At 40.6% G+C, this 15,802-nt stretch overlaps 1 non-coding gene across 1 annotated transcript; it reads right to left on the reverse strand.

Annotated features, from left to right (window-relative positions):
• Positions 1 to 1,725: 1,725 nt before the first annotated feature.
• LOC131654373 (small nucleolar RNA R71) lies at positions 1,726 to 1,832 on the reverse strand. The gene has a single exon (XR_009299414.1). It is a non-coding gene; the product is annotated as a small nucleolar RNA R71 (small nucleolar RNA).
• Positions 1,833 to 15,802: the final 13,970 nt, after the last annotated feature.

Raw genomic sequence — 15,802 nt, forward strand, 5'->3', positions numbered from 1 at the left:
CAGCTAGGAAACGTGGTCAAACCCAAGAATCTGCAACTCTATAAATACCCCTCAAGAATCATTGAGAGGGTTACGCAATTTTTACCCTACTGCCGTCAATTAGTTCTTCTGCTTTGTTTTCCAGATTTGGTTCTTACTTCCTACCCACTTCCGGCAATAGATTTCCACACCGGAAACTCTATTGCAAATTAGTTTTCTTTGTCAGCCTCAGATTTAGTTTTAGTTTTAGTTTTAGCATCAGAATTAATTTTCAGAACTCAATTTCAGTACCGGATTCAAGAAGCAGTGCTGCTCTGTTTCAAATTCAGTTTGCTATATTAATTCAGGTTTATTTATTAGCGTTTAATTATTATTGCCTGTTTATGTTAGTTTGTAGAATCATGCCCGGATTATTATTTACCTGCTATATCTGTTATGTTCTGTCTATTAAATTAATGTCCGGCTAAATTATTTTTATCGGTATGTAAGGTCACATAACCGAGGGAATCAAGTAACACTATCGACGTACTTTATTAATTAAATTTATTTATCTGGTATTAATTTCTAATGGTTAATTTAACTGTTTTGTAACGAGAGTTAAAAACAATAGAAGTTAGGATCAATAAAAACAAGAGTTTGAGATTTTAACTGGACAGTAGAAATTAAACATTAACTTTAAATACAGCGAGAGCGCTTTAAGGTTAATTAGACTTCATCGGTTTTCAAAAATCATCTTTAAACTTTATTTGATACAGCGAGAGCGCTCACTTAGGTTTAATAATGAGATCGAAATCAATAAACACGAGAGTGTGAGAGGAAGGTTTTTAAACAAGTGATTTTTACAGAAAGAATATTTTAAATTACGATTCGCGTCGATAGTTTACTAGATCCCCGATGTCCGACCATTACATACCGATTATATTCCCGCTTATTTAATTAAACTATATCCCTTTTATTTTCCCGTCTGATCAATAATCAAATCAGATATTAGCCTTAGATTTACGTAGTAACGATTAACTACACTAGGTCGATTCTTAGTCCCTGTGGGTTCGATATCTTTTAAAACTACGCGATAGACTGTGCACTTGCAGTCATAATCACAGACATACCCCATTGTCGCGATCGAGTTTTTGGCACCATTGCCGGGGACTAATTTAGTCGACAATCGTAATTAACTGTTACATTGTAGAGACTAAGGCAACTCAATTATTCTAATTCCCTTTGTGCATGCCAAGTACTTTCTCTCGAAGTGAAGACTTAGTGCTGCCAATTCCCGAACTGGAGCGTTCTATCACTGTATCACGTCGACTACGACGTACTCGCACTCTTGTTCCTACTCTTACTTCTGAACCAGTTGAAGAATCAACCTTGGGAGAACAGTCGCGTCCTCTTAAATCTTACGCTATTCCTTCGCAAGCTGAACCTCACAATAGCATTGCTGCTCCTGCTATTGAGGCGAATAATTTCGAGCTAAAACCATCGTTGTTGTCAGCTGTACAACAAAACCAATTTTCTGGAAATGCGACGGAAGATCCTAATCTTCATCTGTCAGTGTTCCTGCAATACGCAGACACTGTAAAGGCGAATAATGTTAGTTCGGAAGCTATCCGACTGTGCCTTTTTCCTTTTTCACTGAGGGATAGAGCTAGAGCTTGGCTTCAGTTTTTACCCGCCAATTCTGTCACGACCTGGAATAAACTTAAGAATGTCTTCCTGGCACGTTATTTTCCACCTAGTAAGACCGCCATGCTAAGAGCTCAGATCAATGGGTTTAGACAAAAAGACAACGAGTCTTTATTCGAAGCGTGGGAGAGATACAAAGACATGATTAGACTTTGTCCACATCATGGTTTAGAACAATGGTTAATTATCCATACCTTCTACAATGGTCTCCTCTACAATACGAGACTTACAATTGACGCCGCCGCAGGTGGCGCACTGATGGATAAAGAATATGCTGTTGCCTACGCACTTATCGAAAGTATGGCTCAAAACCATTATCAATGAGGAAGAGAAAGGGCTCAATTAGAAAAAACTTCTGGAGAAAAATCTTCAACAAAGAATGGGATGTACGAGATAAGTAGCCTCGACCGTGTTAACGCCAAAGTCGATGCACTAACTCAGAAGATTGAAAACCTCACTATAGCACCTATAGCCACCATGGCTGCTGTTTCCCCCAATTGTGAAATATGCGGGATGTCTGGACATGCTTCCGCCGAGTGCCATCTTTTGGCAAGAGTTTCCCCCGAACCAGTAAACTATGCTCAAGGAAACCCCTACTCAAACACGTATAACCCAGGATGGAAGAATCACCCTAATTTCTCGTACAAGAACAATAATGCTTTGTACGCACCTGGTCAAGCACCCAGTGTACCACCTAGATATCAAAAGGCACCATTCGCTGCTCCTAACGTCCCTTGGAAGTCTAACTTAGAATTAATGATGGAAAATTTCAAAGCCACTCAAACTCAGACTAATAAGGATTTCATAAACCAGAACGTGCACACCAATGAGCAAATCAAACAGTTGGCGACTAAAGTAGACGCGTTGGCCACTCACAACAAGATGCTTGAGACACAAATCTCTCAAGTGGCACAACAACAAGCACCTACTTCCGCACCTGCTGGGACATTTTCAGGACAGCCACAACCCAACCCAAAAGGACATGCTCACGCTATTATTCTGCGAAGTGGTAGAGAGATGGACGAACCGACTGACCCTAGGCTTAAAAACCCTGCTATGTTCCAAAGCCCTAGGAAAACAACTGAGGAGGAAAGTAGACCCAAGGGTAAACCAAGTGATCCGAAGGAGAAAGAGGACAAGGAAGGCGAGACGGAGGAAAAAGAAGCGCCATACATACCTCCACCACCTTATAAACCACTTATCTCATACCCTAAAAGGCTCGAGAAATCTAAAAACATAGGGCAGTTTAAGAAATTTGTCGAACTTCTTAAACAGTTAAACATCACAATTCCGTTTACAGAAGCCATTACCCAAATGCCCTCATATGCTAAGTTCCTAAAAGAAATCCTATCGAATAAGAAGAAATTAGAATACAACGAGACCGTAATACTCACTGCCGAATGTAGTGCCATAATCCAAAATAAAATGCCACCTAAGCTGAAAGACCCAGGAAGTTTCTCCATACCTTGCAATATAGGAAAATTTGTCATAGACAAAGCCTTATGCGACTTAGGAGCTAGTATTAGCCTAATGCCTTTGTCCATCTGCGAGAAACTAAACATGGGAGATCTAAGACCAACCAAGATGTCAGTACAACTTGCAGACCGATCTGTCAAGTATCCTGTAGGTGTTCTTGAAAATGTACCCATCCGCATCAGACAATTCTACATCCCTACGGATTTCATAGTTATGGACATAAAGGAAGACGGCAATACTCCTATAATCTTAGGAAGACCTTTCCTAGCTACCGCTGGAGCCATTATAGACGTAAAGAAAGGCAAGTTGACATTCGAAGTAGGCGAGGAGAAGGTCAAGTTTATTCTAACACAATTCCTTCAAGCCCCAGCTATAGAAGATACATGTTATCTGGTGGATGTTATTGATGAATGTGTAAGAGAGATAGGACTATCAGAAGAATCTTACTCTAAAGTTATAAAGATTCCGATGCCCCTGATTTTCGAAGATGACAATTGGCGTCTGGAATATCGAGACGATAGTTTAAGCGAATGCTTAGCTTTAACACCCAACCCTATGCCTTGCGCAAAGAAACCAGCGTTGGACCTTAAACCATTACCCAAGACTCTTAGGTATGAATATCTAGACGATGAACTCGAAAGACCAGTAATAGTCAACGCAGAGCTAGGAGCCACAGAGACTGAGAAGCTATTACAAGTATTAAGGAAGTATCCATCTGCATTAGGATATAACATTGCTGATCTAAAAGGAATAAGCCCTTCCATATGTATGCAACGCATCAAGTTGGAAGAAGATTGCAAAACCTCTAGGGAGCATCAAAGAAGGATTAACCCTATCCTAAGCACAGTAGTTAAAGATGAAGTTACCAAACTTCTGAATGCTGGAATTATATATCCAATCTCTGATAGTCGGTGGGTAAGTCCGGTTCATTGTGTACCAAAGAAGGGAGGCATAATAGTTATCGTAAATAAGTCAGGAGAATCTATAGCCAAAAGAAAGGTGACTGGAGCAAGGATGTGTATTGACTATCATAAGTTAAACAAAGCCACAAGGAAAGACCACTTCCCTCTTCCCTTTATTGACCAAATGCTCGAACGCTTAGCAAAACATTCCTATTACTGCTACCTGGATGGTTACTCAGGATTCTTTCAAATCCCAATCCACCCTGATGACCAAGAGAAAATAACCTTCACGTGCCCTTATGGAACATTCGCTTATAGACGAATGTCTTTCAGATTATGCAACGCCCCTGCGACATTTCAGAGATGCATGATGTCGATTTTCGCTGATTACATAGACAACATCATGGAAGTCTTTATGGACGACTTCTCTGTGTGTGGGGAAGATTTCGAAGGATGTCTCAAATCTAGAAAAATTATTGGACAGATGTGTACAAGTTAACCTCGTCCTAAACTGGGAAATGTGTCACTTTATGGTTAAACAAGGGATTGTACTTGGACATGTAGTCTCCGAAAGAGGGATTAAAGTCGATAAAGAAAAGATCGAAGTAATAGAAAATCTCCAACCCCCAAAAACAGTTAGAGAGATACGGAGCTTCTTAGGACACGCAGGTTTCTACCGAAGATTCATAAATGACTTTTCTAAGATCTCTAAACCTCTGACCAGCCTCCTAATGAAAGACGTTGAGTTTAACTTCATCAATGAATGTCTAGAAGCCTTTGAAGTACTAAAGACAGCCCTGATATTCGCACCTATAATGCAACCACCCGACTGGAATTTACCATTTGAAATTATGTGTGATGCAAGTGACTTTGCTGTAGGAGTTGTCTTAGGCCAAAGGAAAGATAAGAAACTCCACGCAATATACTATGCAAGTAGGACCTTAGACCCTGCTGATCGGAAAAATAGCAAGTGTACTATTTTTACCGGTGTAGTTATAATGGGTTTTACCCCAAGTATCGATCACGAGGATTGCGTAGGAAAGATAAATTATTGTAAACAGTCAATCAAACAAAAGGGCATATGGGGTTTTTATATTGGAATAATAAAATATAAATAAGCTGAAAGTAAAATAGCTTTTGTGTATAAATTTAGAGTAATGCCAAGGTAGGTGTATGATCAGCCTTCTAATGACTCTGTAATAAGATCTCTTTAACAAGTTCATATGATGCAACTATTTGTTCTTAAGGGTGTTTTCCTAAGTCCTTAGTGAAAACCTTTTGGTTTGCAATCCTAATGCCTAAGTCCTTAGAAACAAAGGTTTGTGAACCAAAGATGTAAATAATCAAGAATTTTTTAAATAACCTTACGGTATCCCTAGGCCTAGGTGATAACAATAAGATTTAATTGTTTAAAAACCTTAACAACCGTAGTCCTACAGATTGTTAACCGTGGATCAATCTTGTTTTGCCGACAAAGAAAGCAATAAAAACATTAAACAATTAAATTGCAAAATATGAAAGCTTGATTAAAGAACAACGATATTCAGAGTCATTACAATGCAAATCAGGGACACCCCCTGGCATTGGGGGGTTTAGCCTCTCATAATATTCAAGAAACCAAAATCACAAAGTTTAGACATTTACAAAGATTAGGAGAACTCTGATCTTTAATGGTGTCCACCGTTGAATCTCTTCGTCTTCCAAACCTTGATAAAGCTATCTTGCCCTCTTCTCGAATTCTTTCGTACGATCAAAAGTGTCCTCTCCTTGTCTCTCAATCCTCTTTTAATCCCTCTAGGTTTTCAGATCTCTGCCGCAATACCCAAACTGCCCCTGGACTTTAAAAAGATTGGAAAAACCAAAATTCAGAAATTCTGTCCGCACAGCTGACACGGCCGTGTCACTTGACACGGGCAGACCGTGTCAGCTTCTGGTCTTAGGGGTGAGTTTCTTCAGGAGGTCTGACACGGCCGTGTCAGGTGACACGGTCAGACCGTGTCCGCCTCTGCCTCCTTGCTCCTTTTTGCTTCTTGCTTCCTTTTTGCACACCTCTTGGACCTACGATCTTCCATCACTCCGAAGCTAACCTGAAACCATTACCAAACGAGATCAAAAGCACCTAATTGACAAAGAGAACGGAACAAAAAACAAATTTTAAACAAATAAACTTATAACTAGATAAATTAAAGAAAACATTGGAAAACAAACACAAAGTGTTACCAAACATGACGATCATGTGTCGAATTCATGATGAATTTGAGTGTAAAATGGTGACCGATCACAACCCCAAACTTATCTCATTGCTTGTCCTCAAGCGATGCAAGCGAACAAACAAAGGTCACCTTGAATTTCCTTTTTGTACCACAACATAGCCGATATCATTCGCAACTTGAATCTCTTCCTTGAGTCAGCTTCTGGGACTAATCGCGCCTTGTTGCCCATCACACTTCATATCAAGATGTGTTTCACCTGCAAACTTGTCACACTTCTCACAAATTCTCTCTTGGTTAAAGTGTTTTTCTCTCAGATCATAATATGCGATATCAACCCTTGACTTTGCGAACATCCTACTTCCACTACACAAACAGGAATTCACACAATTTGAGGGCTTTTAGGGTTGTAATGGGGCTGAGGTGGAGGTTGGATAAACAAGGAAAGGGTACACAATGGGTTTTTCTGCACTTATGTTTTTTCTCGTTTTTTTTTATGTATGTGTGGGGGGTTTCTTCTTAGACTCTCTGTTTTCACCGAAATTTCGAGTGTTAGAACCACCGAGTCTTTCACTTCTTTTTGGGCAAGTGTGTTAACTCCTTTTTCTTTTTTTTCTCTTTTTTTCTTTTTGTGTGTGGTTCACCCACTTCTCTTTTCTCTTTTGTTTATTTTTCTGCACACTTGCCCCTTTACTTTCATGCATACATATAGACCACCCCAAACTTACAATTTTCACACGGTTTTGAGATAGAAAAAAAAACGATAAGTGCTACCCGGAAATGGTAATCATGACGGATGGGGATACAACAAAATAAAACAAAACAAGGAGGAATGGCTCAACGGGGTAAACGAGGGATATGACAACAATAAACAACACAACAATGGCGGAAAACAAGGACAGGGGAAAAGAAAAGAAAACAAACAACTGCCTCTTGTGTGACTTCACAACTGTATTATGTTGGTAGGACAAACACAAAATTATGGAGATAAAGACATACCTGATTTTACTTTTATGGTGATCTCTGTAAGTGTTTGGCCTTTTATAATCCTTACCAGGTGGGTTAAGTTTGCAGCTTCCACACACTCTCCATGTCGTGTGACTTCTCTTTCCGGCTTGATTTCGTCACTCAACTGCTCAATTCCGTTCACCATGTTGCGTCCGACATTTTCGGCTACATCTACTTTCAAAGTGCCTTGAGACATTAGCTTTTGGTTGTTTCGTCTCTCCATTCACCACTCATCAACTCATGCCTTCGACACCAATCTTCATCCTGTTACACTTTTAATACAACTAAAAAGAAAACTTCAGACAAAAACAAATTAAAATGAAATACTAAAACACGAAAACAATACTGATAAAAGAAAACAAAACTGATAAAATCCCTCCCCCACTTGCACTAAACATTGTCCCCAATGTTTTCGTACTCGCCGGAGAGGACTTACCGAACATCCTACTGAGGAGGAGGGGGTGGGGGAAATGCAACATCAATTGTTGCATCATGCTATGCATCTCCGTCATCATCACGCCTTGACGGATTTGTTCAGCCCCTTGACGGTGCAACTCCAGACCTTGGCGCGCTTGCTCACCTCTGATATCGGCGAATTCGCCGTGTATCCAAGTCCATTCTTCACCTCTGATAATTGCTTCTAAAAATCTCCCGATAGCGCCAATTCTCCTCGCTTAGGGTGGATGTTCGGTTAGGGTTTGGAAGAGTCATGACCACCGTTTTCCCAACTTTGTACTCATAAGTAGTTCCATTCATCTGTATCACAAGTTGGTTAATCAAAGCAAGCATATCTAATTTACTCATACCTGCGACGGGCTCATGATGGTGCTCCACCGGGTCATAGCCGAGAAATCTAGCTATTTGAGTGATAATACCCCCAACACAAATGTCACCAGAAACTGCTTTTCCCACTTTGCTTAAATGTGCAGCCATAAAAGCCGCCACATTAACTGGAGTCTCCGAAATCATGGAAGACATCAGAAAAAGTTCAGTTTGCGAGATAACGCCCTGACTATCACCCCTGCCAAACATAGAATAAGCCAGGCATTTTTGCACATAACGAAAACATGGATTATGAATCCGGGAAGCTTTCGCGTCTTTAGCGATATATTCAGTTCCTGTGATCTTACCCCAAAACCTTCCTGGTTCAAAATCACTAGGCAATTTTCATGGTCCATCAGCGGGTATACCAAGGATAGCACCTAACTCCTCTAGAGTTAACCGGTGCTGAGTCTGAAACAATTGAAAAGTGATTGCACCGGTACACATAGGGAGTCTTCTTTCCCAGTCCGTATGGACCTCGTACTCCACCGTACTCAAGAACTCCAATGTTATCCGTTCATAAGTGGGTGTTGTACGCAGCATAAAATCTAACAGCCCTATTTTACTCAACAGTCTATGAACATCCTCAGACAAACCCAATTCAGCTAGAGTAGAGGGACACATGTACCTGTTCGGAATCAACCTCCGGCTCTTATGTTTTGCATACCGGACTTCATGGGCGGGGTGAGTGAAGGTGAACCCATGTGCATTCTCGTTACTCGGCTCAGCCACCGGTTCAGCATTCCTCCTTGGTCAAGTTGGAGGTCTCGAAGGTCCATCCTCGGTTGGCCTTCGTCTAGAAGCATTCTTCGGGGGCATTTTGGGTACCTGAAAAATTCACAAAAACTCAAAAGTCGAATTAGTGAAAACGGCCACCGTCGGTAGATGGAGAACGGTGAATGGAGCACTTTTGTGAAGTGGGTGTGGGGAGAAAACGAATATTTGGAGAGGTAGATGAAGGTTTTTGATGGAGTGTTAATGGAGGTGGTAGGTTGTTGTTGGAGAGGAAGAAGAGAGAAAGAGGAAGAAAGAGAAAAAGTGAAGAAAAAGAAGGGAAAAGTAGGGTTTAGGGAGGGGGGCGCGCGGGACCCACAAGCAACATTTAAAAAATTTCAAAATCTGACTCGCTGACACGGCCGTGTCAGGTGACACGGTCAGACCGTGTCCGAGTCTGGAAATCCCATGATGCATCTAAAAAATTATGCCCAGTTGACACGGTCGTGTCAGCTCACACGGTCAGACCGTGTTCGAGTCTGGAAAACCACATTTTATATCAAAACTTTTGGTCAGCCTGACACGGCTGTGTCAGCTCACACGGTCAGACCGTGTCAGGCACTGTGCTCAGAATTTTTTTCCCGTTTTGAGTTTTCTGCTCTTTTCACTCCTCGATCGCTGTGCTTCAAAAACAACCTACAAAACAAAAACAATAAACAAAGCAAACTGTCAAATACGAAAATAGTGGGTTGCCTCCCACTCAGCGCTTCGTTTAACGTCGCATGGCTCGACGGACGTCTCCCTCATTAGGTGAGACGCACATGTTCAATTGATCTAGCTTCCTGCCCAGCATAGTAGGGCTTCAACCTCTGTCCATTTACTTTGAATATATCCCCAGTGACTTGGTTTTTAATTTCAATCGCACCATGTGTGAAAACTTTGTGTACAACAAACGAACCTGACCATCTTGACTTCAATTTTCTAGGAAATAGCTTCAGCCTCGAGTTAAACAATAACACTAGTTGTCCTTCCCAAAAATCCTTCTTGATGATCCTTTGATCGTGCCACTTCTTTGTTTGTTCTTTGTACATCTTTGCATTTTCATAAGCTTGATCTCGAAATTCCTCTAACTCATGTAGTTGAAGGATACGGGACTCACCGGCTTTCACAATATCATAGTTGAGGAATTTAGAAGCCCAAAATGCCTTGTGTTCAAGCTCGAGTGGCAAATGGAAAGCTTTGCCATAAACCAACTGATAGGGTGACATGCCTATGGGTGTTTTGAATGCAGTCCTGTATGCCCATAATGCATCATCAAGCTTCACAGCCCAATCTTTTCTTGAGGTGCTAACAGTCTTTTCGAGAATCTGCTTGATTTGCCTGTTTGACACCTCTACTTGACCACTAGTCTGAGGGTGGTAAGTTGTTGCAATCTTGTGCTTCACATTATACTTCTTCAGCAGATTCTCCATCAACTTATTCAAGAAATGAGTACCTTCATCGCTTATGAGTGTTCGGGGGACACCAAATCTGGAGAATATGTTGTTCTTGAGAAAATTCACCACCACTTTGGCATCATTTGTAGGAAGAGCAACTGCTTCAACCTATTTAGAGACGTAGTCCACCGCTACAAGGATGTAGTTCTTCCCATATGATGGTGGAAAAGGTCCCATGAAATCAATACCCCACACATCAAACAACTCCACTTCAAGAATACCCTTTTGAGGCATCTGATTTCTTTTTGAGATATTCCCCGTTCTCTGACACCTGTCGCATTCTTTCACAATGCTTTGAGCGTCTTTGAACAATGTGGGCCAATATAAACCAGATTGTAGGACCTTTGCAGCTGTTCTATCACCACCGAAATGTCCTCCATATTCTGAGTCATGGCATGCTTTCAGTACATCTCGTTGTTCCTCTTCAGGTACACATCTTCTAATCAAACCATCGAGACCTTTCTTGTATAGGTAAGGATCATCCCACAAGTAGAACCTGCAATCATGTAAAAACTTTTTTCTGCGGTTATAGTCAAAATCATCAGGGATAACACCACCTACCAAATAATTCGCATAGTCGGCGAACCAAGGTACACCAATAACAGCGAGGATATGTTCATCTGCGAACTCATCCTTTATTGGGCGTGTGGCTTCTGTCTCTTCAATTGGTGACATTCGAGACAAGTGATCTGCCACAGTGTTCTCAGATCCTTTCTTGTCACGAATTTCTACATCAAACTCTTGAAGGAGTAGGATCCATCTTAGCAGTCTTGGCTTAGAATCCTGTTTAGCAAAAAGATACTTCAAGGCAGCATGGTCAGTATAAACAATGACTCTAGAACCCAACAGATATTGCCTGAATTTATCAAAGGCATAAACAACCGCTAACAACTCCTTTTCAGTAGTTGCATAGTTCATCTGTGCAGGGTTCAATACATGACTAGCGTAGTAAATAACATGTAACAATTTTTCTCTACGCTGTCCCAAAACCGCCCCCACTGCAATATCACTTGCATCACACATGATCTCAAAAGGTAGAGACCAATCCGGGGCTACAACAATTGGTGCTGGCACTAATTTTTGCTTTAGTGTATCAAATGCTACGGCACATTCTTTGTCAAAATTAAAAGCTTTGTCCTTAACTAAAAGTGTAGTTAAAGGTTTTGCTATTTTTGAGAAATCTCTTATGAACCTACGGTTAAAACCCGCATGCCCTAAGAAACTTCGGATACCTTTTTCATTCAGAGGAGGAGGCAATTTTGCAATGACTTCTATTTTGGCTTGATCAACTTCTATTCCCTTATGAGAAATTTTGTGGCCTAAGACTATACCTTCACGCACCATGAAGTGACACTTCTCCCAATTTAGGATTAAGTTGGTCTGTTGGCATCTTTCTAAAACAATAGCAAGGTTAGTTAAGCAATTATCAAAAGACTTACCAAAAACCGAGAAGTCATCCATGAAAACTTCCATATGCTTCTCAAGCATATCGGAAAAAATGGATTGCATGCATCGTTGAAATGTGGCCGGTGCATTACATAACCCGAATGGCATTCTTCTGTAGGCAAAAATACCAAAAGGGCATGTAAAAGCGGTCTTCTCTTGATCCTCTAGTGCAACAGCTATCTGATTATACCCCGAGTAGCCATCGAGGAAACAATAGTAGTCATGACCCGCCAACCTTTCTAACATCTGGTCGATGAAAGGCAACGAGAAGTGATCTTTTCTTGTTGCCTGATTTAGTCTTCGGTAGTCAATACAGACTCTCCACCCTGTAACTGTCCTTGTGGGAATCGACTCATTCTTTTCATTCTTAACAACGGTCGCTCCACCTTTCTTTGGCACCACATGAACTGGACTCACCCATGAACTGTCAGATATTGGATAGATCATCCCGGCGTCCAAAAGTTTTACCACCTCCTTTCTAACCACCTCCTTCATTGCTGGATTTAGTCGTCGTTGAGGTTGGACAACCGGTTTGTGATCATCTTCCATTAAGATTTTGTGCATGCAAAGTGTTGGACTTATTCCTTTTAAGTCTTCAATTGACCATCCAAGGGCACTTTTATGCTTTTTAAGGACTTTGACAAGCTTATCTTCTTGAAGGAATTCAAGGTGAGAACTTATGATAGCCGGACACTTACTTTCAGGGTCTAAAAAGACGTATTTGAGGTTCTCCGGTAATTGTTTTAGTTCAGCCCCATTCTTTGGTTCATCTTTACTTTCTTCCACTAACGGTTGCCTTAGATCTTCCCATCGGTTGTGGCGAGAATCTTTGACAAATGATGTTTCCATCATGGCTAAAACTTCACTATCTTTTTCATCAATTACCTCCTCCTCTTCGAAGATTGATAGACTCAAAACTCTCTCCAAGGGTAACTTCTGTTTTGTCAAAGAGTTTTCTTCATCACAAATTTGCTCAATCACCTCAATGTGTTGACTCGTAGCAACATCATCCTTGTACTTCATAGTGTTTCGCACATTAATCTTCAATTCTTCATCATAAACTTTCAAAGTCATTGTACCTTCTTCTATGTCGATCAAGCATCTCCCGGTCTCTAGAAATGGTCTTCCCAAAATAATTGGTATCTCCTCATCTTCGGGCATCTCTAGAATAACAAAATCCACCGGAAATACGAACTTGTCGATTTTTACCAACACATCTTCTACCACTCCGTAGGGTCTTTTAATGGATTGGTCAGCAAACTGAAGTGTCATTCGTGTATCCTGTACTTTACCTATTCCCAATCTTTTGTAAATGGATAATGGCATAAGACTCACACTTGCTCCCAAATCGATCAGAGCTTTCTTGAAAGACCTATCACCAATTGTGCATGGAATCGTTACTGAACCTCGGTCTCTCTTTTTGACTGGGATCTTCATTCCCTGCAAAATAGCACTACAAGTTTCAGTTAGAATAATCGGGTCACTGTCGATTGTTCGCTTCTTTGAAATGATATCTTTCATGAACTTCGCATAGGTAGGCATTTGCTCTAGTGCCTCTAAGAATGGAATATTTAGCTCAAGTTTCTTGAACATCTCTAAGAACTTCTCGAAGTTTTTCTCATGTTGTTCTTTCTTCTTATTCCTTGTAGGGAACGGAAGTTTAACCGCTGGTTTAGGTGTAGTAACTTTTTCTTTGACTACACTTTCTTCACGCGTGACCTCTTTCCTTACTACCTCATTTTCTCTAATCTCCACATCCACTTCAATCAGCACATCCTCTTCATCAGAGTTCTTCTCATGTGTTTCTTTCGATTTATTGCTCCTTGTTGTCACAGCATTCACATGATTATTGTCTCTGGGATTAGTGATCGTAGCACTTGGTAAAGCACCCTGTGGTTGAGTGTTGGCCATTTGTTGTGCCATCTGACTCATTTGGATTTCCAGATTTTTGATTGAAGCTCCTGTGTTCCTAAGATTGCTCCTTGTTTCCTCTTGGAATTGAGAATTTTGAGCGACCATCTTTTCCATAGCGATTTCCCAATCTGCTTTCTTTGGTACCTGTTGTTGAAATTGTTGAGGCGCTTGAGATTGGAACTGTTGCGGGTGGTGTTGAAATTGCTGTTGGTAAGGGAAGTGTTGAGGAGGTCTATATTGTTGTGACTGAACTGGGGATTGAAATTGGGTTAGTCCTTGCTTTTGAACGTTTCCTTGTTGGTCCTTCCAGGCGAAATTAGGATGATTTTTCCAACCCGGATTATATGTATTGGCATATGGATTATTTTGCCTCAACATATGAATCTGCCCCACTTGTTCTTGCGTTGCCACACAATGCATCGCAAAATGCGGTCCATTACATATTTCACAAACAACTGAGGCGACTGGTTCAACTTGTGCTACTTTCTGTTCACTTATATTCATCTTCTTCAATCTTCTTTCTACTTCAGCAGCAATTTGTTCTTCCATTTTAACCACTTGATCAGCAAGCTTCAAATCAATTTTACCTTCCGGTTGGCTCATTGCACGGTCATATAACTCAATGTGCTCATTAGCGGCAATAGCTTCTATGATTCTCTTGATACCAGTGGCTGTTGAAAAGTTAGTTGAGCCACCGGCAGCAGTGTCGATAAGCTGTTTGGTCTTCAGTCGGAGACCATTAACAAAAGTCTGCATTTGCTCGGTTGGGTCCATGTTATGAGTAGGACAAGCAACCAAACACCTCTTGAACTTTTTATATGCATCTCCCAGTGATTCCCCTGCTTTCTGCTTGAAATTCACAATATCATATCTTTTTCGAATAAAGACTGATGTAGGGAAATACTCATTGAGGAAAGCCGTTTCCATCTGTTGCCATGTTGTGATGCTTCCAGCTGGGAGTGAGTAAAACCATTCTTCCGCGTCTTCGGATAAAGTGAATGGGAACATCACGAGTCTCTTGGCTTCTTCAGAATGGCCTTCTATTTTTAATGATGTTGTTGTGGTGAGGAATCTCTGTAAATGCTTATTTGCATCTTCATTGATTCTTCCAGCAAAGGGCTTGCTTTCTAACTGACGGATAGTGGAAGGATGTAGTTGGAAGTGTGCCACGTTAACCGGTTGATTTACTATGGTCATTCTTCCAAGCGGTGCATTAGCCCTTCCATAATCACCTAAAAGTCTCTCTGGAGGAGGTGGATCAGCTGCCATAGTTTCAGGCTCAGAATTTGACTGCTCGGACTGAATAGATATTACTTCTTCGTCTTCTGATTCTAAGACTACAGGTGATTCTTCTTTCGATGCCAGTCTTTTCCGCTTAATTTCTCGGAGTCGAGCTTGCAATAATCTTTCGGGTTCTGCGTCAAAAAGAAGTTCAGCTGAGGCCTTACCTCGCATACAAGGTTAGACAGTTATTAGTTTGGAGTAATCAATGAAAATAAATAAGTACGTAAAAAACAAATTTTTGCAAAAGAAATAAAATTTTAATTGCAGAGCAATAAAATTTTAATTGACTGAAAAATAACTTATATTTTGGCAATCCCCGGCAACGGCGCCAAAAACTTGATCGGAAAAATAGCAAGTGTACTATTTTTACCGGTGTAGTTATAATGGGTTTTACCCCAAGTATCGATCACGAGGATTGCGTAGGAAAGATAAATTATTGTAAACAGTCAATCAAACAAAAGGGCATATGGGGTTTTTATATTGGAATAATAAAATATAAATAAGCTGAAAGTAAAATAGCTTTTGTGTATAAATTTAGAGTAATGCCAAGGTAGGTGTATGATCAGCCTTCTAATGACTCTGTAATAAGATCTCTTTAACAAGTTCATATGATGCAACTATTTGTTCTTAAGGGTGTTTTCCTAAGTCCTTAGTGAAAACCTTTTGGTTTGCAATCCTAATGCCTAAGTCCTTAGAAACAAAGGTTTGTGAACCAAAGATGTAAATAATCAAGAATTTTTCAAATAACCTTACGGTATCCCTAGGCCTAGGAGATAACAATAAGATTTAATTGTTTAAAAACCTTAACAACCGTAGTCCTACAGATTGCTAACCGTGGATCAATCTTGTTTTGCCGACAAAGAAAGCA

Source organism: Vicia villosa, linkage group LG2 (genome assembly GCF_029867415.1).
Source record: "Vicia villosa cultivar HV-30 ecotype Madison, WI linkage group LG2, Vvil1.0, whole genome shotgun sequence".
NCBI classification, from domain to species: domain Eukaryota; kingdom Viridiplantae; phylum Streptophyta; class Magnoliopsida; order Fabales; family Fabaceae; genus Vicia; species Vicia villosa.